Below are 24517 nucleotides of genomic sequence, written 5' to 3'. Positions count from 1 at the left end.
GTGATTTGACTGATTTATATAGAACCCCAACACATTGCCATTGTGTCGCGATAGAGTTGAGATGGCTGTAGGACAGTGCAGCAAGGATCATTTTGGTGTCTGTAAGTCGCAATGCTATGACTGGGTATCATTCTTTTCTGCTGAAGTTCACTTGTTCGTTACAGAAAAATCATGAACTTGTCATAATTTTTTTTTGAGGGGAATGAACTTCTCATAATATGTTATGCATGAAAAGTGTCAGATACTATTTGACTTTTGCATACTGTGTCCTTGTGGTTGGAGCTTGATCCATGTGTTGTTCTTCATCACTGAAATAAGTTTTGATTGATCTATAATGAAACATGCAACGACTGTTCACTGATTCTTGTAATTGCTCTGTGTACTGATGCGACTGCAACATGTCAGGTCTCAACACTTGTTGTATAATTGATGGTTGATGCTACTGTAACTAATTCACCTGCCTAATTCTTCCATATTTAACATACTTGCGCCCTTGGCGCAAAAAGCGAGAGCGAACCAAACACTCTCATTACTTCTGAAATGTTATATCACAAAGAACATCTTGAAAATTGTTCAAATCACACAAATATATGTCCGTCTACACACATGGGTATGCTTGTGCACACAAGGGACAGCCACAACATAATTGGAGAGGAATGAGAATACAGTGGGAACAACCTGGAAGAAAGAACATGTTCAAACCTTTAGTCAAGATGTAAGTATCAGGAATAAGAATATAACAAAGTCAGGAGAAGATGAGAAGTGAAATTAGCAAGGTGAGCTAGCTTTTCTATACTTGTTTTTATAGGAGAATTAGAAAAGATCATGACAACCTTAACAAAGTATTGAAACATTCCATATGATGAATGCGCCTTCGGCTGCTGGTTCATCAAACTCACCAACTTCTGCATGGTCCTCCACCTCGGCGGCTAGCAGGCATGCAAACACGAAGGCCGTCATGGATCGGTGCTTCGGCGGGTGCCACGTGAACCTGTTCGGCCCTTGTTTGCCACCTAATTCCATGTGTATCTCAATTATGTTTAGCACCAATGCACAATGCTTTGTTTTGATGAACTCTGTTGCTCAACCGAATTTCAGAATATATCGGGCAATCAAGAAAAAAAATTGTACTCCTATAGCATAAGTATCAGTCTGTTGGATAAAATGAATTTTAGATTTCCAATTCATGGAGCAATTATATTTTCTTGTACCATCTCATGATTGTTTTGTTACCCAAGAAACTCCAGAGTTCCATACTCAAATTGTGATTGTTGTTGTTCCATACTCTATATTGTGTTTGTTGTTGCATTTGGTAACTTGATTTTACATTAGGGGATTATCAAATTTCTTGCCGCCAATTTTTCTTCTTTTGTGTTTTGGTTGTAGCACCTCACCCGGTGTGCTCAGGGATTTATGTAGATTATTGCTGCACGACAACTGAAGTTTATTATCTCCCTGCTGCCTTGCAGAAACTGGTGTGAGTGTACCTCGATAATGACAGAGACTGGGACAGACGCAGCGAACTTTTCAAGAATTGGTTCCCTTCAATAATCGGTTTCGCTTGTTGACATATTCTTCTGGCCGTTAGTATGCTGTATGTACTGATGACCTCATATCATACTGAGAAGTAATTACTTCTGAACGGAGTTATATTTGTTAACGATCTAGTTATTGGACGAACCACTACTATAATTCGTCCTTCTTTTATTTGAGGATCACCTAATCTTTTGTCATAATCAGAATTAGTGTATATAACCCAGCCGTTTATCCTATACTACCCAGACATACCTATTTCATTTCATAAACCAAAAAAAGGGAGCTGGGATTGAATGGTTGTCTTGAAAAATAAATAAAAAGCCTCATGGTTCCTAGTGAGAACAGTCCACCAAAGATTCGAGTAAAAGAAAGGAAAACTACCAAAACCGCATATTAAACATCATGCACACCTGCTAAACAGTGCAGCGGAACAGAGGTTGCAAATCATAAAAATATAAACCAACTCCTTTCCAATCTGCTCAGACAAATTGACAAATAGCCACATTCCTCTGAAGAATTTTGCTATTCCAAATTTTATTCACATTTGCTCAGATGAATACTGTGAGGTTAGTATTGCATTCCCCAAACATGGTACAAACTCCTTAGTTGTAAGTTAAATTATTTGTACCTGTCAATCCAAACATTATATACTGTATTTCCTTTGGTGCATTACGTCCACTATTGAAGACATGCGTCTTCTTGCATTACCAAACTCTGCAAAAACATACACACAAAATCAGAAAGAATTGTCCAAGGATGCAAGGAGACATTTTGTGCTTTGGATATACACGCAATAACTGCAATATTTCTCCTTGAAAACTAAAATAAACAGACTCCTTTTGTTTCATCCTTTCTAGTACATAACCCTGAAACATGCAGCCGAAAAATTCAGATGTGGTTCCCTTTAATAACCTCAAGATGCATGGCTCCTCTGCAGTATAGTAACCTCAAAATTTTCAACATGCGCGGCTCAAAATTCAGATATAGTAAGTATGCCCACAAATAAGAACGGAATCAGCTGACAAAGGAGGGCTTCCGGCGACTGGCGCTGGGCATTGTGATTGCGTGGCCTGCAGCAAGTGTGTCCACCACAAAGCACAGTAACATGGTGCCAAGCTATACACCCGTGCCCAAGGTTAAACCCAATCAGAATCTCTACAACCAAAAGTTGACCAATGCAAAGCAACCATCCAAACACAGCGATCAGATGAGCTTTTACACAAATCCCACACCCGCGATGGCACTTCCGATCAAGGAGCCCTACCAGGATTCTACACTAATCATGCATACATGGAAAAACGACAACGAATTCGAATGTGTGCGATTCAAAGAGGAATGAATGCCCGATGGACTCACCATTGGGCTGCAGTTGCAGAGGCTGAGCACCGCAATGGAGCGCTAGTGGTCGGTGAGCATGGGCATCCCTGCAGTGACGGCCCCATCAAAAGCTGGCACGGGCGCGCAAGGTTGGATCTGACGAATCGTGCGAGGACAACGGCGCCATTGCCGGTGCTCTGCGTCGACTGCAGTGCCTCCCGTCTCCTGATGACCCGCATCTCCACCCCCACCTCAATGTTTGTATTCTCACAGCAGCAGATGACATATTAGATCCAGGAATTTATATATTCATCGGCTAATTAGCAATTGGTATGATCCCAGTGGTAGACGGAGTGGCAGACTCAAGAGTCATGAAAACAACATGTTTAAATTCATAATCAAGGCATAGATTTGCCTAAAGCTGAAAGAGCAAACATAATCAAATTCTTTTTGGGAGTAAAATCATATATAAACTGAGTTGAGCTGCAGATTCTAGAACAAATAATGAAACCGATACAAAAACAGTCAATAGAAAATAAACAAGCTGAGCGAGAAGCTGTGCCTTGTTTTTTATGCCTCTTGCAGCACATGTTTGAAAGGCTTTGCTGGTTACATCTCATTTTCTTACAGGATAACACAAGCAATGAAATGTGTAGTTCTGCATGGCACCTATGAGAATGGTGAAAAGCAATAATCAGGAGAAGGCCATAAGTCGAGTGATATATATAGACGAAACCAAATTTTTTAGGGTAAACAGAGGAGGCTAACCGTAATTTTGGATGAGATAAATGAAGGTAAAATAAACTGCCTTCACACCAACACAAACAAACTTACATAATCTGCACCTTCGTCACTTTTGAATTCTACAAACCCACGGCCCCTCATGTAGATTTGTAACTCCGTCTTTGGGGACAGACATTAACTAAAAGTGAAAGAAGGGATCATTTAGTAACCATCAAACTCACTAGTAATGTATTCAGATAATAATGAAATTTATATTTTATGATATATGAAAAAAGGGACTGGTCAAAGCAAATGGTCCACAGTTCAGCACCAAACATACAAATCGAGTATAACAAGAAGCTGGAAGATAGTTCACAACATGAACCATACTGCTAGACTTACATGTGTCACATGATAACAAAATGTACTAATATAAGATGGATCCTAAAAAAAGAATTCTTCAGAATACACTTATGCCAGAACTGATGTGATCAGCTGTTCACGTAATGCAAGAGATTTCAAAAAATGCACCGGCTTTAGGGAAAGTTCCATCAGTCATCGGTAGAGAGGGTGAGCAGAGCATGTGTAATTGTGTAGTACCTGCCACCTGGCTTCCATGGTGTTGAGGTCGTTGTCAAACGATGAGGACCCTAATCTGGGACAGATTGAACTACCTGGTTGAAGAAATCTCCACCGGCCACATGTTCAGGCTTGCCTTCACGCCATAGAATTACCCGCCAGTCATTCATCGACAGTGACAGTGGCAGAACATCAAGTTAGCCATGGACCAGATGGCAAGGACACAAATCTAAAGCCTAAACAGTTATACAATTTTGGAACACTATGGATTGGAGAATTTACCTATAACTTTGTCAACAAATTGAAGATAATGCTCAGTTTGTTAAGTAAAGGTCCAACCAACAGAACGCGATGACACTTAAAACCGAGCCATGTCTTCCTCACCCACTTCCAGTGCCAGCAATCCCATCCATCTCGGAAAGTGGATCATGCATGCCTATATATTTTGAAGATTAAAAGCATCCTATGCATTTAATTGCATTTCCCAGATCAAATACTTGATGTGCAAATTTCCCTAAATACCAACAAAAAATGGTTAAGCAACAAGAAGATCACACTTGAGTTGTTATAATTACTTAGGAATTCAGATTCTTACTTTTCTTGTAGAGGCCCAATATCCTTAATCACTCAGAGCAAATTTAACTTAAATTAAATATCTAAGAGTAAGCTCCGGTTGATATATTTTACAGAAGTGCAGTTCAGCGAAAGTACCGAAGCAAAGGCCTGAAGCTTTTAGCATTCTAAAGGCCTTATGATTGTGCAAAACTTACAGCTCCAGGAATTATGTAACCACAAACCAACAGGGGATACAAAGTAGCAAAGGCACGATAATTTTTTTTGAAGGCATTCATATTTTAAAGCATTATAACAAGAATTTCAATGCTTTGATTATGTTGATTATGTAAAGCATCAGATCGAGCGCTCAACAGTTCTATTAGCACCGCTCAAACTCTGAGTGTGCAATGTTGTGTATGTAGCTGAAACTTACCCATCAAAGACAATCTGACATTTGATTCATGACCATCGAGCTGAAAGGGACACCGATAAAGTTGAATCACCGTGAAGAGAAGCAACTAATGTGAACCTGAGGTTGTAAAACAAATAGGTTGAGTCGTGTGCTGATTGCATAAATTTATACTTCTAACCAAATGATCATGCTTCATGAATAGATGGCAATATAGCTGTGGGTGTTCATCCTATTACATGGAAATAAACTAGAAAAGGCAGGGAGCACAATGCCATAATCCATATGTGTTTATCCTAACCCATGGATCTATTAGACATCACAATAGAAAACAAACAAATAGTTGTATATCTAGGATGGTGTGGTTCAAGGCTAGGGGTGGGGAGGCAGGTTGAAGATTTTTTGTACCTAGGGACGTGCAGAGTCAGCACGAGGGGGAGCAGCAGCAGGATGAGCCCGCACGACGACGTCCCGGACGGTGAATGAATGGCAGCTGGAAAACAGCACTAAGGGGTTTATACAAAATGATGTATGGAAGGATAGCTGAATGCTTAGAAATTACAATAAACGAAAATTTGAAATTAAACCACATGTAAAAGGTAATTTTGCTTAGCACAACTTTTCATATCACACTGTTTTCACACACATTCATTTACTGTAGCCACCGGAATCACTTCTAAAACATAAATACCGACTATAGCTAACCCCTTGTAACTGTAATGGCGAAATACATAGTGTTTGAACCTTCAAAGGTCTGCTTTGGGTTTCGCTGCAGTGCAAGAAGCAATGTCACGATATCACAAGAAACATTGTACACTAAACCTTCCTTGGACATAATGTCGAGGTGAGCTCACGGCAGATGCCATGGGATGACTAAAGAGAGGAACAGGCAAGAGGCCTCCGGTGGGCTCCAAATGCGAGGTTGGTATGGGCGAGCGTGAGACGCAAGACGTACCCAGGTTCGGGGCTCTCCGGAGAGGTAACACCCCTAGTCCTGCCGAGTGTGGTTTATATGAAGATGGTACAAGCTTGCTCTTAGAGCTGTTTTGGGGAGGGAGGAAGGTAGGCCAGTGCATAGGCTGCTCCTTCTCCGAGTGGGTGGATGTGTGAGCGTGGCTGAAGAGCTAACTCGTGATTGCTTAACCCCTTTGCATGGAGGGGTACCGGGGGGTCTTATAGGCTGGCCCCCCGGGGTTACAATGGTAAAGATACATGGGCGCGGGACCCGGGATGTCAGCGTCTAGGAGCCGGCAGTGGGGGGTCGCCGGGTCTCGTCGGGTCCGTCGGGTGCGGGCCGTACCGGGCCCGCCGGGCGCGGGTACGGCCGACTGTTGGGTACTGTAGGCACGTCTTGCCGCACGTCATGGGACGGCAGCGCCGTCTTGCTACAGGGATGCACCTCCGAGACGCCGCCCGCCCCTGGCGGTGGCTTGGCCGGCACGACAGCCGCGCCCGCCGGGGCCGGCATAAAGGGAAGAGTACAGTGGCCATGCACATTTGTTGACGGAGGTTGGCTTCTTGGGACCAGCCGGCATGCACCATCCGGCTGGCCGAGTCACGGCGCCTAACCGGGTTGCGCTGGGAAGCCGACCAAGGCTGTACAGGATTGAGGGGCATCGCAAGCCCTGATGTTTTTGAAAGGATCCGGGTTCCGTTGCCTACCCGGGGTCTAACCCCCCAACAGTAGTCCCTGAAGCTGTGAAGGCCCGCTGGCTTCAAGTGGGAGGGGGGGGGCCTTCGCAGTTTCACGCCCTTGAGAAGGCGGCCGGGTTGATGAAGCTTGGGGCCGCCGGGTTGTGTGCCGGCTTCCGGAAGCCGGATCGCAGCACCCCGGTACGGGAGGGAAACCGAAGCGTCTACCGAGTCTTTGAAGGGAAAGGGGCGCGCCTACCACCGCCCGATGCAAGCACCACGTGGTGAACAGCAGCCGGAGAAGCCCTGCCAGGCCACGCGCGCGATGGGACGCATCAGCGGGCTGGGCCCCGCCACGCCGCGCCCTCGGCCCATGCGCAGGGATTTATTATGTCTGCCACAGATGGTTGCACTTCCCGGGGTATTCGTGGGGGAAACGTGCCCACATAATGTGGGGGAGTGGGATCATGGGCGCAGCCGATCCCACGCCTCGCCGTGGTTATAAAAGCGGAGGAAGGGGCGACGAAAACGCTCTCGCGCACGCCCCTCATCTTGCTCTCCATCTCCTTCTTCAACTCCCAAGCTCGCCACTTGCTGGAACGCTAGGCGCCGCTCAAAACGTTCACCGACCGCCACACCCCGCACCTTTTGACGAGCTCCGCAGATGGCACCGCCAAAGGGCTCGTGGGAGGGGTCCGAGGTCTCCGCCGCCGATATTCAATACCTCTGCGACACCAGGCGCCTGCCGTCGACGGCGGAGGTGGCCGCGCGCGTGGCCGGAGGGGAGAGGGAGCCACAACCGCAGGAGGGCGAGCGCGTGGTCTTCTTCAGCCACTTCAAGCGCGGGTTTGGCCTCCCCGCGAGCGCCTTCTTCCGCGCCTTTCTTTCCTTCTTCGGGCTGCAGCCGCACCACTTGGGCGCGAACGAGGTGCTGCAACTCTCCGGCTTCGCCACTCTGTGCGAAGGCTACCTGGGAGTGGAGCCAGACGTAGAGCTCTAGAGCCGACTCTTCTTCCTCAAGCAGCAGGGGCCGGAGGCTGGGGCCATGTCCGACTGCAGGGCCACCGTCGTCTCGATCCGGCCGAACAGGGTGTTCCCCAAGATGCCCCTGGAGGACTCTGCCAAGAAGTGGCAGAACTCGTACATGCGCGGCGTCGGCAAAGGAGCGGACGCCATCAACTTGCCCCCGTTCATCAATGAGCAGCCGCTCGCCAAGATAAACTAGGGCTATATGCCCAAGAACCCGCCGCAGGGACTGCTGAACCTATGCAGCCGGATCGCGAAGATGACGGCGCGCGAGGGGCTCAAAGGGACAGATCTTGTCGCCGCCTTCATCGTGCGCCAGGTCCTGCCATTGCAGCGCCGGGATCACCTCATCGATGAGATGACCGGCCTCCAAGACCCCACCCGGATGTCGTCCCGACGGTTGACGCGGGAGCAGATCGCCGACCGGGTCAACAACATCTCGAAGGCCGGGATGGTTGTTGACTGGTAGTTCGGGAAGGAGCCCTACAGCCAAGCGAACCCGGCACCGGCGATGAGTCCCTGGTCCCCGTACTTTGCGATGTGCCATCTTTTACCCCTGTCATGATGCGACGAGGGACGTGCTGCTGAACGCCATCCAGCAAACATGTGATGCGACGAGGGCGCAGGTACTGGCCGTCGAGCAAGCCGGCTCGGAGGGGGCGGAATCCTTCGCCGAGAACACGGAGCCAGCAGATGCGCAGCCGGCCGATACTGAAACCGGCGCGACACGACGCGCGGGCAAGTCCCCGCACCCAGGCCTCTTGCGAGACTGGTCGAACGGCGATGTGGAGATCATGACACACGCTGGTGGTGCCACGCCTGCGAGGAGAGACGGCACCGTCGAGCCCCCACGGCGGCAGAAGAAGACGACCGACGCCGGGTCGTCCCTCGGGCCGATTGCGGCAAGCCGGCCGCACGGGAAGGACGCGGTGCCGCATAAGCCGGCATCAAACGCGCGGCGGAGGTGCCGGCCGCACGTGGCAAGACGGCCACCAAGAGGTTGCGCCGTGTCATCCCGACCACGCCGGCGAGGCAGGCCATCCCGACGGCGATCGGGTGAGTATCTTCATTGATTTCTGATTGCAGCTTGGTTGCATTCTTCGCAATGCGCAGGTCGCCCCTCGACCTGGCGTTGGCGGCTACGACGGCCGCATCCAGGGGTGAGTTCTCATTCCAGAGGACCCGGAGCAGCGCCATCGACCGGGTGGAGGACCCGCCAGAGGAGGGCCTTGGCTTGGACTCAGAGGACACAGAACGCTATGCCTGGAGGGGCCGGAACAAGGCCCTTGAGGAGGAGGCGGCGACCGCCCAAGCGGCGAAGGAAGCGGAGGCCCGGGCATGGGCGAGGGCTGCCGAAGCGAGGGGGCAGACCCCTGCGGAACAGGCCTGGCCGGAGATGCCGGAGGGCACGGCTCCGGGCGAGACCGTCTTCGAGCTCCCGGCGGATGAGGGGCGCAACCCGGACGAACGGGCGGAGATGGCGGTTGACAACCGGGAGGTCGTGGAGATCGATGATGACACCCCGCCCCGGACCGACGTGGTCGAGCAGGTGGAGGTCGAAGGAGGCGGAGGAGGGGGTGAATCCGCCGCGGAAAGAACGCCGCAGGTGACGCCGGTCGGAGCACTGCAGGTGACGCCGGCCGCGGAGGAGCCGGCGGGAGGCGAGCACGCCTTGGTGATCAGGCAGCCGCCAGCCGCGCCAGGGAGCGGCCCTGCTGCCGGGTTGCGGTAGCCCCGAGCCGGAGCCGACGAGGCTGTGGTCCGGCCACGCGCGAAGGAGGAGGCGGCGATGGACGGCGTGCGCCAGCATCTCCGTGGGCGCGAGGGCCGGCTTCAAGCCTTCGTCCAGAGCATCTGGAGCGGATGCGAGAGCTGGAGCTCTCCGTGGTGGTAAGATTTTCTCTTGGTCTTCCTTTGCAGCTGGTCAGTGGGGGCGCACCCATTGGGTGTAGCCCCCGAGATTCGGGCCAACTATGAAATAGTTGGGTCGAATCTTAATGTATTTTTGTGGCCTTCGCTAATTCTTGCTTTCCTGCAGCACCTGGACGGCCTCCGGGTTGGATTCCACAACCGGCTCCTGGAGAAGCACCGCCAGGTCACGGCGCAGCTTGCCGCCCAGGAGGAAGCGCTCCGTCTTGCCGAAGGTATGTCTGCATGCTTTCAGTGGGGGCGAGCGAGCGCGCCCACTAGATGTAGCCCCCGAGATTCGGGCCAACTATGAATTAATGCATTTTTCTCTTTTTCCAGGCATCTGACTTGAAGTTTTCTCTCGCAGCCACCGCGGCCGGTGCCGGAGCTCCAAGCCCGGCTTGCCGAAGCCGGCCAGCAGCGTGACCAGCTGGCCGGTGACAAGAGCCAGCTCAAAGCCGAGGTGGAGCGGCTGAAGGCGGAGGCCGCCAAGGCGGCGGAGGCCCACCAGGCGGAGCTCGTCCGTCTGAAGGATGAGCACGAGAAGGCGGCCGCCGCCAAGGACGACGAGCTAAAGGCGGCCATTGACAAGCGCGCCAAGCTTGAGAAGGCGCTCTAAGCCCACGGCCGCGTCGGAGACTTGGAGCGGCACGGTATGTTGTGCGAGGCGCAGCACCTAGACAGGGTCTTTGCCAGTAAGTACTTCACCTGTCGTGCCGGGTTACAAACCAGCCGAGTTTTTACATGGCTGACTGCTTCCCTTGTACGCTCGCCAGAGTACTTCCCGGAGACGCAGGACACGGCGGACGAAGCCGTGCTCGCCCACCGGTCGATCCAGGCGGATGCGGGTGCTGGAGCTGACCCGCACGCTGCCTGGAGTTTTCCGGAGATCATGCACGCCGCAGAGGCCCGCCTGAAGGCCCTGGACACGCAGACGGCGAGGCTCTTCCGAGACCGGGTTGGGCATGGCGGCGGCCCTCTGGCCGGGTGCGGTTGCGCCCGACACCTTTACGAGGTTGGCACGCTGGCTTGAGGCCGGGCCAGCGCGGCTCCACACGTGGCGCGTCTCCGCGACTCATGTTGGCACAGACTTGGCGCTGCGCTTCGTCATGTCCTGGTATATCCTAGTGAGCCGGTGCAGAGGCCCAGCTGGAGGCGGGGGCGGGCCAGATTGCCGCGCGGGGCAGCTACCTCGCCTTGTTCGCCGCGCATGATGAGTTCCAGGTGGAACGGACGGAGGACGGCGCAGAGGTGCCGCCCGACAACTTTGGCCTGGCGCTCGATGACCTGGCAGGCAGCTCCGAGGAGTCGGGTGCTTACGCGGATGACGAGGTCGGGCTGGACGACACCGGCGCCTCGGCGAACCCAGGGGTCACCGTGGAGGAGCCGGCGGTCGCGCAACCTGACGCGGCCGCTTCTTGAAGTCGTTCTGCTCTTTACCTTTGTTGAATTTTGTTAACCGACAAGTCCACCCACTAGGGGTGTAATGTGAATGTAATGTACTCCGGCCGTGGGCCTTTATTTTTGTAATGTAAATATTTTCGCAAGTGTTTGCGCTTGTGCTTTCCATTCTTAGGCTTTTTCCTGCTTGCTTTTTCTTTGGGCATCCCCCTGCGAGTCGAACTACCAGGTTCCGGTCTGTGACAAGGAGTGCGGCCTTCGGAAGGAGTGCACAGTACTTAGACTTTTTCAAACGTTGAGCACTAGTGAAACACCCACTGGGCCGGCTGGCGGCAGACGACGAAGCCGGCTGGCGCGCAGCCGGTCGTGCGGCAACTTGGTGCGATGGTGCCGGATTGCCCGATCCGGCCGTTCCGGCTTAGAGGGTCTCTGCGTGCCAACGCTTTGGCCCGTGGTTCTTGCCGGCCGAACAGCCGAAGCCGGACTGTGGCTTAGGGCGAAGGGGAGGGGCCTCGGCGACTCGGACACGTTGAGAAGGACTAAGGAGACGGGATGCGGTCAAGCCGGCCAGCCCCCGAGCCGGATGAACCGACCCGGCGGTGGAGGGCGAGAAATCATAAGGGTGTACGAGAGGATGAACCGACCCGGGGGTGGAGGGCGAGAAATCATAAGGGTGAACGAGACACAATAATTTGGTAGGAAAAGGTAGCCCCCGAGTGTCGTTCGGGGGTCCTGCTGTCTTTCATTGAACATCAAAAGGTAGCGATACATACGTGCATACAGCTAACTGTAAAATGGGCGGAGGAGCTCTACATTCCAAGGCCGGCTTGTTTTTCCGTCGGCGGTGTCTCTCTTGCGCTTGTTCTGCTTGCGTGCGTCGATGAGGTAGTAGGCGTTGCGATCACACAAGGCTTTGCTGACAATGAAGGGGCCCTCCCACGGGGAGGCCAACTTGTGCTGGCCGGCTTGCTGCTGGACGAGCCGGAGTACGAGGTCGCCCTCGCGGAATGCGAGGGGCTTGATCTTCTTGCTGTGGTAGTGCCTCAGGCTTTGCTGGTAGATGGCCGGTCGGCTGAGGGCCAATAGGCGCACCTCCTCTAACAGGTTGACGCCGTCTTCGCGGGCTTCTCTGGCTTGTGCTTCTGTATACATTGTGGCTCGTGGCGAGTCGAACTCGATGTCGGTCGGGATGATGGCTTCTGCTCCATAGACGAGGAAGAACGGGGTGAACCCGGTCGACCGGTTTGGCATCGTCCGGAGACTCCAGAGGACGATCGGCAGCTCGTCAAGCCAGCTGCCGGGTGATCGGACGAGAGGCTCGACGACTCGCGGCTTGATGCTGGACAAGAGCTGGCCGTTGGCCCGCTCGACCTGGCCGTTGGACTGAGGATGAGCGAAGAAGGCCAAGTCAAGCCGGATGTCGGAGACGGAGCAGTACTGCGCCAGTGCTCCCTTGGCGAAGTTGGTGCCGTTGTCCGTGATGATGCTGTGCGAGACGCCGTAGCGAACCGCGATGTCCTCAATGAACCGGACGGCCGTCGGCACATTCAGTTTCTTGATCGGCCACGCCTCGATCCACTTGGTGAACTTGTTGACTGCCACCAGCAAGTGCGTCATGCCGCCTCGAGCGATCTTGAAGGGTCCCACCATATCGAGTCCCCAGACTGCAAAGGGCCAGGTGATCGGGATGGTTTGCAGGGCTGAAGCCGGCTGGTGGCTGCGTTTGCTGCAGCGCTGGCAGCCTTCGCACTTGAGGACCAACGACTCGGTGTCCTTGAGGGCCGTGGACCAGTAGAAGCCTTGGCCACCAGAGACCTGGAGGCGGCGTGGTGCCCGCACTCTCCCTGGTGCATGTCGAGGAGGATCTCTATGCCATTGTCTTGCTCGACGCAGCGCTGAAATACGCCGGTCGCGCTACGCTTGACGAGCTCATTGTTGATGATGTTGTAGGCGGACGCACGGCGCTGCACTTGTCGGGCCTCGGTTTCGTCCATGGGGAGCACCCCATCCTCTAGGAAAGCCAGGATTGGCTGGGCCCAAGACGGAGTCGTTACCATAGTGAAGACGGCCACCGGGGCGGTATCCGGGATGGCGGCCCCCGAGCCGGAGCCGGCAGCCCCTGGGCCGGGATCAGCAGCCCCCGAGCCGGGATCAGCAGCCCCCGAGCCGGGTTCAGCAGTTCCCGGGCCAGGATCAGCAGCCCCCGGGTTGGGGAGGGCAGCCCCCGGGACTTGGCCGGGATCTTCGGGGTTGGGCGGGGTAGCCGCGGGGTCGTCCGGGATGAAGATGGATTCGGAATCCGGAGACGGCTTGATGGACGGCTTGCGCAGGTGCTCAAGGGAGACGCCGGACGGGATGGCTTGTCGGGAAGAGCCGATCTTGGCCAGAGCGTTGGCAGATTCGTTCTCCGCGCGCGGCACGTGGAGGAACTCACAGCCTTCGAAGTTGCCGGAAAGCTGCTGCACCAAGAAGCGGTAGCTAGCCATGTTGGCGTCACACGCGTCCCACTCACCGGAAGCCTGCTACACCACCAGATCTGAGTCGCCGTAGCAGAGGACGCGCTGGATGCCGAGTTCTTTGGCTAGCCGGAGGCCATGCACGAGCGCTTCATATCCGGCGACGTTGTTGGAGGCGGCGAAGTGGATCTGCAACGCGTACCGCAGCCTGACGCCCTTGGGCGAGGACAGCACGATGCCGGGCCCCAAGCCAGACCGCATCTTGGAGTCGTCGAAGAGCATGCGCCAGTGCGTCGAGTCGGGTGGCGACGGCAGGTACTGGGTCTTCGTCCAGTCGACGAGGAAGTCGCCTGGGACTTGATGGTGGTGCGGGGCTCGTAGAGGATGGTATGACTTGCGAGCTTGATAGCCCACTTGGCTACCCGGCCGGCGGCATCCCGGCACCCCATGATCTCGCCGATAGGGCCCGTGCTGACCACGGTGATGACATGTTCTTGAAAGTACTGTCTCAGCTTCTTGGTGGTGAAGTACACGCCATAGCACATCTTCTGGTAGTGGGGGTAGTTCTGCTTGGAGGCGGAGAGCACCTCGCTCAGGTAGTACACCGGGCGCTGAACTCGCTGGGTCTTTGGGTTGACTTATACAATGTTATGTATCGAGAAAAGGACACTTTTTTTAGGTCAAGAGACCCTTTTCTGGTCGCTCGACCACCAGCACCGTGCTGACCGACTGCGAGGGTGAGTTCTCGTTCCGGAGGACCCGGAGCAGCGTCATCAACCGGGTGGAGGAACCGCCAGAGGAGGACCTTGGCCTGGACCCGGAGGACACAGAACGCTATGCCTGGAGGGACCGGAACAAGGCCCTTGAGGCGGAGGCGGCGACCGCCCAAGCGGCGGAGGAGGCCTCGGCCCAGGCATGGGCGAGGGCTGCCGAAGCGAGGGGGCAGACCCCCGCGGACCAGATGGCCGCGGAACAGGCCTGGCCGGAGATGCCGGAGGGCACGACGCCGGGCGAGACCGTCTTCGAGCCCCCGGTGGATGCGGGGCGCAACCCGGACAAACGGGCGGAGATGGCGGTTGACAACCGGGAGGTCGTGGAGATCGATGATGACACCCCGCCCCAAACCGACGTGGTCGAGCAGGTGGAGGTCGAAGGAGGCGGAGAGGCGGGTGAATCCACCGCGGAAAGAGCGCCGCAGGCGACGCCGGCCGAAGCGCCGGGGTCGACGCCGGCCGCGGAGGAGCCAGCGGGAGCCCCAAGCCGGAGCCAGCGAGGCCGTGGTCGGGCCACGCGCAAAGGAGGAGGCGGCGATGGACGCCATGCGCCAGCATCTCCGTGGGCGCGAGGGCCGGCTTCAAGCCTTCGTCCAGAGCGAGCTGGAGCTCTCCGTGGTGGTAAGTTTTTCTCTTGGTCTTCCTTTGCAGCTGGTCAGTGGGGGCGCGCTAGCGCACCCACTGGGTGTAGTCCCCGAGATTCGGGCCAACTATGAAATAGTTGGGTCGAATCTTAATGTATTTTTGTGGCCTTCGCTAATTCTTGCTTTCCTGCAGCACCTGGACGACCTCCGGGTTGGCATCCACAACCGGCTCCTGGAGAAGCACCGCCAGGTCACGGCGCAGCTTGCCTCCAAGGAGGAAGCGCTCCGTCTTGCCGAAGGTACGTCTGCATGCTTTCAGTGGGGACGCGCGAGCGCACCCACTAGGTGTAGCCTCCGAGATTCGGGCCAACTATGAAATAGTTGGATCGAATCTTAATGCATTTTTCTCTTTTTCCCGGCATCTGACTTGAATTTTTCTCTCGCGGCCGGGGTGCCGGAGCTCCAAGTCCGGCTTGCCGAAGCCGGTCAGCAACATGGCCAACTGGCAGGTGACAAGTGCCAGCTCCAAGCCGAGGTAGAGCGGCTGAAGGCGGAGGCCGCCAAGGCGGCGAAGGCCCACCAGGCGAAGCTCGTCCTCGTCCGTCTGAAGGACGAGCACGAGAAGGCGGCCGCCGCCAAGGACGACGAGCTAAAGGCGGCCATTGACAAGCGCGCCGAGCTTGAGAAGGCGCTCGAAGCCCGCGGCTGCGTCGGAGACATGGAGCGGCACGGTATGTTATGCGACGCGCAACACCTGGACAAGGTCTTCGCCAGTAAGTACTTCTTCACGTGTCGTGCCGGGTTACAAGCCGGCCGAGTTTTTATATGGCTGACTGCTTCCCTTGTACGCTCGCCAGAGTACTTCCCGGAGACGCAGGACACGGCGGACGAAGCCGTGCTCGCCCACCGGTCGACTCAGGCGGATGCGGGTGCCGGAGCTGACCCACACGCCGCCTGGAGTTTTCCGGAGATCATGCACGCCGCCGAGGCCCGCCTGAAGGCCATAGACACGCAGACGGCAAGGCTCTTCTGATGTCGGGTTGGGCATGGCGGCGGCCCTCTGGCCGGGTGCGGTTGCACCCAACACCTTTACGTGGCTGGCACACTGGCTGGAGGCCGGGCCGGCGGGGCTCCACGCATGGCGCGTCTCCGCGGCTCGTGCCAGCGCGGACTTGGCGTTGCGTTTCGTCATGTCCTGGTATCCAGCCTGAACCTGAACCAGCTAGCGGCCCAACGAGCCGGTGCAGAGGCCCAGCCATCGGGGATGGGGGAGTCGGTGACGTCGAGCACCTCGCTTGGGTACTCGTCAGTGTCGGGCGCGTCAGAAATGTGCAGCGCGTCGAAGGGGGCGATGAGCGGGCTGGCGAAGCCGGCCGGCGCCGCGCCAGGCGCAGGGACCACGCAGTGCATGATGTGCTCGCTAAAGTCGGTGGAGGGCCCCGTCTGGAACGTGTCTCAGGCCGGGACCTCAAGCTGCCTCACAATGGGCGCCAACTGTCGTGGTGAGCTCACGGCAGATGCCACGGGATGGCTAAAGAGAGGAGTAGGCAAGACGCCTCCGATGGGCTCCAGAGGCGAGGTTGGTACGAGCGAGCGTGAGACACAAGACCCGGGTTCGGGGCTCTCCGGAGAGATAACATCCCTAGTCTTGCCGAGTGTGGTTTATATAAAGATGGTACAAGCTTGCTCCTAGAGCTGTTTTGGGGAGGGAGGAAGGTAGGCCAGTGCATAGGCTACTCCTTCGAGTGGGTGGATGTGTGAGCGTGGCTGAAGAGCTAACTCGTGATTGCTTAACCCCTTTGCATGGAGGGGTGCCGGGGGTCTTATAGGCTGGCCCCCCAGGGTTACAATGGTAAAGATACATGAGCGCGGGGCCCGGGATATCAGCGTCGAGGAGCCGGCAGTGGGTCCGTCGGGTGTGGGCCGTACCGGGCCCACCGGGCACGGGTACGGCCGACTGCTGGGGACTGTAGGCACGTCGTGCCGCACGTCATGGGACGGCAGCGCCGTCTTGCTACAGGGATGTGCCTCCGAGACGCCGCCCGCCCCTTGTTGTGGCTTGGTCGGCACGACAGCCACGCCCGCCGGGGCCGGCATAAATGGGAGAGTACCGTGGCGATGCACACTTGTCGACGAAGGTTGGCTTCTTGGGACCAGCCGGCATGGGCCATCCGGCTGGCCGAGTCACGGCGCCTGGCCGGGTTGCGCTGGGAAGCCGGCCAGGGCTGTACTGGATTGTGGGGCGTCACCAGCCCTGATTTTTTTGAAAGGATCCGGGTTTCATTGCCTGCCCGGGGTCTAACCCCCGACACATAAGTTTTACGGATCTCCTTATTTTTCCACGGGCCATTTTTTTTTCTTAATTGAGGAGCCTTCGCCCCCCAATTTCATTTCATTGAAAAGAAATCAATAAAGCGATAGAAATTGTACGGTGGAGTTTTTTAGTTAATAGAGGGTTAATATAGGTGCAGCTATTGAGAATTACATAAACAAATAGGATCAATGTAATTCAAAAATAAAAAAGAAGAAGAAGGAAACAAACCTTGGTTTAAAAGTCGGGTTACAAAATGGAAGAACTTGCAGGAAGGGAACTAATTTCTGAATCTCAGCAAGTAACTCATCTTGGTTGCAATTTTAAGGGCCAGTTCCGTTGGCATTAGATTGTCAGCACCTGCAACATCCCAAGGGATCGAAATTTCAGCTTGTGTAAACCATGTCATACCACTAAACATCAATGTTGAATTTACACAACAGCACCGTCACCAACAAAGGCATGAGTGAAAGAAAAAGAATGTGGCCTATCTAACAAAAGTAGGAAGAGCAAAATAAATCCATGTTATCCCTGAAATGTGATCTATCCAATACTGCTTAACTCTCGCACTCTGAGTATTGCTTCTCCTACCACAGAAAATGGCAGGCATCAGAACACATGGTATTGCTATAAATAAACACTTGAACGACCAAGGAACCAAATGAAAAGAACACCTTTCAGATTCCTCCAAAGGCTTGGCATCATCTATTTCCACATCAGAATCAGCATGATGCTTTTCATCGGGATTCTCTTGATCTTCATCTTGTTGTACCCAACACAAATGCAACTTAGCCAATATATGATGACTGCTAGCCATCCTACTTCTAAAACTACAACTACAGTCAATGAGAATTAGTGATCGCATCTACAGTCGGTAGCAAGACAAATACGATAGCCCCTAGAAATGAACCCACTGGTCTTGGCCCAACCCAACAAATGAACAGAAGAAAAACAATGGTATAAAAATATCCGACAAAGATATATCCAACCTGGCAGGTTTTTAAAGTTGATTTAAACATCACAGATTCATTTTGCAGCAGTATACATGTCAATTACTTCAAAGACGGTCAAACTAAACAAAAGAACAAACTGTGTAAATAGTATTCATGCTGATAATACCCAGTAGGGAGTCAGCGATGCCATCACCATGGTCGATCTGGTCCGAGCCGCCTCCCTAGCTAGCATACGCTCCTCCCTGACTTCTTCGGCGATGACCCCTACTTCCCCTTGGGTCGTCCCTCTGTGTGGCTAGAAGTGATTGAGATGAGGGAGGAGGTGATCGAGGCGGAGTCAGAGTCTGATTTCCTCTCAGATCGAGAGAGAGACCTGGGAGAGAGTGCATGGGAACCGACAGAGCACGGGGCGGCCGCATCTCGGTTACCACGCAGCGCAGATGAGGCGCAGTGGAGACGAGCAGCAAGAAGGCGGTGGTGGTTCTCCTCCTCCCAGTTGGTTCGATCTGGATGGTGGGAGCGCCGAATCGCCTCCATGGTCGTCGAGGCGGCGTGGGAGAAACAGGAATCTGTGCCTTCGTGAGGAAGTTTCCTCTTTTCTCGATCGCTATTTTCGTGAAGGGAGTGTTTCTCGCAATAAGAAAACAGTGTTTCCAATCAGCACAGTAAAAAATCCGACGTGTCATACGCGAGCGAGCGCACCATGTTTCCCTATTGATGAATGTAATAATTATATGTCATATAAGTTCAGTGCATTATATCTTCACCTGCTATTCTACAACCCAAAGTGTCCTGTTACTGCATCCCTAATGAGAGGATTTATTTATGATCTCATCGCTGGTATTATATGGGATACAACTTCAATGCAATATAGCTTCACCGGATACTCTACAAGACAACCTCTACTGTTAAAATTTGAAACAACACATAAGAACATGTACTTTGTATCCTACTAGGTAATTGCCCATGTATTGCAATGGGGGCATAATTTATAGGGAGATGGCCCAAAAATGTGAGTGAGCTTTCGTCAATTTTAATTCAAATATGTGTCAGGAAAGTGCCCATGTGTTGCCATGGAGACCAAACCTTGTACTACTATGCCCACTGATGGTTGCAGTGGCTGAGAACATGGCTGTCAGAAAAAAGCAATGGCACGGCACCCTTATCCAGCTGCAGTGGAAAATACTTCTCAAAATTTAAGAATGATTAATCTGCACATTTGCCTGCACTTGTCATGTGAATCACATGGAAAGACATGTAAGATATGTCACAGGTTCCCCTGAATACTTAAAATACCTTGTCCACATTTCAATTGAAACTTTGCATGTTGCTATGTTGATAAGGTCTAATAGTTTTAAGATAGAGGCTAGATAGAAGTTCCATTTATCCTTAGAAGACGAGAGTTAGAAATTATGCATGAATAAATCTCTTCCTGTACAGTCTTAAACTTTGACTTCTATAACCTGTGTGAACCAGCCAAAAAATATTTTCAAAAATCGGTCTGGCTAACACCAAAGTGAGCTATACAAATAATACAATCAATGTGCTATTAGCACTTTAGCAGTACCTGGTAGTAGGCATCATTAGTCAAAAGACCAGAAGGTCTTGATCCCCCTGCAAAGTAAAATCATCTGAATAATTTCACTCTCAAAGCAACATGATATATTATGGTATTTGTCTACTTGAGCTTTTGGCACAATCAGACCCCACAACTACCTTTTAGTATATCTATAGATGATGCATCTCCCGCTTCATGTCCTGAGAGGATATAAACACAAAGGCTCCCATCAACGAAAAAATCTCTATTAGAAGGATGCATGTATGCCGAAAATATGGGTCTCTGTTTAAATGTATTGATGCTATAAAATTTTGAGTTCATAGTCCTGGTCGGATGACTAAAAGGCACAATTTGCTGAGAAAGGAATTAATTTCACCCTTGAAGAGGGACTGCAACAAGAAAAGGAAGACCGTGACATACATCAAATATGCCAGCTGGGGTAAATCAGTTTATATAGAAAAAATATTTGGTAAAGCTCAAAAAGTTCAGATGGAGACGCATGGAAGGATCACTGAGTTAGATAGACCAAGCAAACTACGTGGCATTGCAATCCCAGCAGAAGGCCACCGCACCAAGACTCGTCAGCAAATCTTGCAGCAGAGTTTTAATTGCAGCGGGGTACCCGCTTGATTCGGACATGGTGGTGCGGGGGGGACTCAGAAGAACAATAGGGGCAGGCAAGGAAGCGGACGAGGCTGGGGCTTTTGGTCGTTTCCTTGACGGTTCACATTCTTGTTGCATTCGGTTTTTTCTGCAGGTGCGAGTGGTGAGGGGCGGAAAAAAAATCAAGTGCGGGAGGAGGGCGGACAAAGGGGGGAGGCAGAACATGGTCAGTTGACAGGAAAAGGAACCTTACTCTTTTTTAAGTAGTAGAGAAGAGATAGAGATTTCCACGTGAAGATCCACACTATATATTCAACTACTACTCTAGAAGCAAATTGAAGTTATGTACCTATCTTATAGGCATGCACCATTTCAAATAAGACATAAAGCAACGCCGCCACATCTCTGTTTTACCATCTTACTTCTGTTTCAGTTAATGGTCACACAAATATATTAATACCAACTAACTTCCCTTTTCACACCGTACCATGCACACCACCACGTCCAGGAGCCTCCAGACTGGGTAAACGAGGTCAAGCTCTATGAACACCACGTCGACAGCCTCTATCGCATGATCGCCTACAAAGAGCCGTGCATTAAATACTATGCCTGATGATGATCTACCAATCAAGCTTGCGGACGGAGATGTTTCCGTCATCTCTCGCCTCATTCTAGGAATTGACAAAAGGCCCACCATCACAACCAACTGGTCAGACATTCCTAAACCCCGTGACGTAATTATGTACATTCTGAACATGTGCTTTTTAGGAATGCTTATCCAGTTCCTTAATGTGCGTCAGTTTTATTTGTATGCTTCAGTCCCTTCTTTGTGCACGCCTGGGAGCCGGTATGCAAGTGCATGTGCGTTGCATGACAAGTTCGACATGGCTTTCCTCTTTGTTCCTGCTGACCCAGGTACCAAGGTTTTCTTCTGCGTATAGATATTCATCATACATGTGTACAAACAGGCACTAAGCACTGCAATATTATGGTATTTAACAGTAATTCACCGTCTAAATAGGCCATGCTGATTAGTACTGACATTGAGCAAGCACTGCTTGGTACATTACTTACAAGTTTCAATTGCAAGATCTATAATGTTGGCTTAATTTTATATGGTTTTACCATTGTCGTGGATCAAAACTATATACTCCCCGCCACCGAAAAGCACCACGACGTATAGGAGAAGAAAACAGTGTCGCACACCCATTGACAAATGGGGACATGTCAACTGGGAGGTTGTGTGGGCACTCCATTTCCAAAGGATGCCATTTTTTTCTCTCTAGAAAGGTTATTTGTTCTGCTACTACTACATATGCATCTTTGGCAATTATGCATGACAATCGATCTTCTGCATGTGCTTGCTTGCTACATTTATTTGCAGGTTTTGTGAATCATTACATTCAATATTTCTTCCTTTCAAAGTATGTCTAGCGTGTATTCATTCTTTAACCGAGGAAGTTCTCTTATTTGTGCAATTTCTTCATGATTTTGTTACAAAATATAGGCCAGTTAATCAGCATCTTGGTCGGTTAATCGCTACTCGGTGGGTTACCAAATAGCCGATTAACTGATTTATCGGCTGATTAACTGGCCGATTCGCCTATTTATCCATACTCAGCACCCGACGCATATGGTACCAGTTACCAATATCCTTGTCTGATCTATGGTCTTCAACCAGAAACTTCGTACTGTTTACTCTAATATGATGTTGGTTATATATGTTATCTATTGGGACACATGCCACCGACAAAATCATGTGTTTGAAATTCAAATTTTATCATGATTGATACTGAACCACTAAAATATATAGTGCTCGTTTGAAACGGACGGGCGCTTACCTAGTACAATTATAGAAGAATAACCATGAAACGATCTAGCCACTGAAGAAAGAAACGGTCATTTCTTTTGTTCACAAAATGTCACCGATTCTGTTCAAATAGACCAACTGAAGAGCAGCGACTACGAAATTGGCCAGGAAATGAGAAGACAAGTCACCTAGTGGGGGTCCGAAGCGGAAGAAGAGGCCTTCTTCTTGCTCCAGGGGAAGAGGCCGAGCAGGTCCTTCCGTTGGCAGGCAGCCGGAGTAGTCCTCTCCGGGAGGAGCCCTCGAAGCAGATGCTGCGCCTCATGAGGGGGAGGAGCGCAGGTGGCGCGGGCTCGGCCATGAGAGGCTCCGAAACCGTGCCTAGGTTTGACTCGCCCTGGCCAGCTTGTTGTCTCTCGCCATGGTCAATGTGGCTCCGTGCTCCTTATCCTCCGGCCAGCGACCATGAACTGGTCGTCGTCGTCGTCGTCGCAGGTGATCGCGGAGAGTCGGGGGAGGCCGCGCTGGAGGCCGCGGCGGCGGCGGCGGCAGAAAATTTAGGGGAGGGAAAGGAGGGGGGCCGCTTCTGGGAGAGGGGGTTTCGCGTGATGGAAAGCTTCTCTCCGAAGGCAAGCGCTACGTTTTTTTTCTTGAGGTGCAAACCTGCCAAACTGGCCCGGTCTTAGCGTGTCGGCCCGTTACACATGTGTCTGGCCCGTCATGGACCGCCCAAATCGAATGCAGAACAGAGATGTAAGTAAAAAATTCCAAACTCATGCCCACTATGCGCTTCTGAACTAACTGAAGCCAGATAACAGCGGGTCCCGAAAAATTTAGAACAACCATAGGCACCCAATAGGATTCGTGCACTGTGAACATTTGAAATATTGCTAACGTAGTGTTTTCCAGAGTTATGGGTTGTCGCCGTGAAGATGGGGAAGTTTATAGATGGTAGGGGTTGGCCTATGGCAGCGAGGACAGAGGAGGAAATGGGCAGAGTAGGCGTACCCATGACCGGGAGTGCCGTAGGCGACGCCAAGGTCACCGATGGGAGTCGCTTGGCGAGATGTTCGTCGTCGTGGCCAATTAGCTCATGGAATCCCTCGTGCACAGCGAATAGCGACGACAGTGGCAGTGTCGTTCCACCCGAAGAGGACAAGGTCGCTCCTAGGGTCGTCGACTGAAGCGCCACGACTGAGGACTCCAGCTCGACCGGTGGGATGCTTAAACATGATGCTTTAATTCATGATGTCAAAACACTTAAGATTAAAGCTTCGCTAAAAGATGAAATGCATGAATCTCTTAAAGTTATCCAAGATGTTCTTGATAGTACTGATAGAATGATTGCCATGCTTAGAGCTAGACGGGAAAGAGAGACTACATGTGCTGAAATTTACGAGAATGGAGGTGTTGAAGAGAAAATACTTTAGGTAGTACCGAACCCCCTTTGGTGGATGAAATTTATAATTTGCTTAGAGGCATTACTTATGTTAATAAAGAAAGTGGGTTTTGAAGAGAGTCAACTTTAAGTAGAAAAGATCCCACAAGTTTGGAGAGAGATCAATCTTGTGTCAATAATAATAGAAGTGAATTTGGAGAGGTCAAAACTCTAGGTAGTATTTATCTCACTGTTATTGACAGTTATGTTTTTAATTATGATGGTTGCTCTCTTACTAAAGTTACTAAAGTCTTGCACACCATTTTCAATTCTCCTAATGTGCGAAAATAGAATAAATATTTTACCCAACATATTGTTGAAGTTGTTGTAAAAGGTAGGGAAGATAAACTTGAACAAAAAGTTTCTACACCTAGAAAATTAGAAGATGGTTGGGGACCCCTATTATTAAAATCACTATTAATAATATTATGAGTATAATGCTTTATGTGATTTAGGAGGTAGTGTTTCCACTACGCCAAAAACTTTATATTTTTTTCGAAACAGAGGCAAAGATTGCCTCATCTATTAATTAAGCAGAAGAGAATTGCCTAGTTAATTACGGAAAACCGGGCAAAAACCGGGCAAAAGCTTTAAATGATGTGCTTGGTTTAAAGCCTATGACTGAATGTTCTTTAAGTTTGCATCTTGTTGATTTTTCTATTAAGAAACCTTTCGGTAGAATAAATGATATTTCTATAATTGCTAATAGAAATTATGACCCGTTTATTTTATTATTGTGGGCATAGAAGGCAAAACTTCATGTCCTATTATATTGGGAAGACTTTTCTTTAGAATTTAGGTGTTGTCATTGACATAAAGGAAGCTAATATTAAATTCCAATTCCCTACGAGGAAAGGGTATGGAACACTTTTCAAGGAAGAAAATCAAATTACCCTATAAATCTATTGTAGAGCTACCTACTCCTTGGAAGCTATTGATGAGAAAACG

The 24517-nt window shown here is 51.6% G+C and overlaps 1 long non-coding RNA gene across 9 annotated transcripts; it reads right to left on the bottom strand.

Moving 5' to 3' along the window:
• Positions 1-335: 335 nt before the first annotated feature.
• Positions 336-22721, bottom strand: LOC120966216 (uncharacterized). Of its 9 annotated transcripts, XR_006665102.1 has the most exons (15): positions 22323-22721; positions 19880-19921; positions 19731-19777; positions 18537-19626; positions 17885-18450; positions 17442-17797; positions 5528-5612; positions 5144-5239; positions 4438-4591; positions 4177-4291; positions 3688-3775; positions 2893-3522; positions 2165-2250; positions 834-1013; positions 336-678 (listed from the first exon to the last, which is right to left on the bottom strand). It is a non-coding gene; the product is annotated as an uncharacterized lncRNA (long non-coding RNA). The 9 variants fall into 9 exon arrangements; XR_005759516.2 differs by having other exon boundaries at positions 4438-4669; positions 17885-19626; XR_006665100.1 differs by having other exon boundaries at positions 3622-3775; positions 17885-19626.
• Positions 22722-24517: the final 1796 nt, after the last annotated feature.

The sequence above is a fragment of the Aegilops tauschii genome, chromosome 6 (genome assembly GCF_002575655.3).
Source record: "Aegilops tauschii subsp. strangulata cultivar AL8/78 chromosome 6, Aet v6.0, whole genome shotgun sequence".
Lineage (NCBI taxonomy): Eukaryota > Viridiplantae > Streptophyta > Magnoliopsida > Poales > Poaceae > Aegilops > Aegilops tauschii.
The sequence above is the reverse complement of the archived record's forward strand: the minus strand, read 5'-3'. Positions and strand labels throughout refer to the sequence as shown.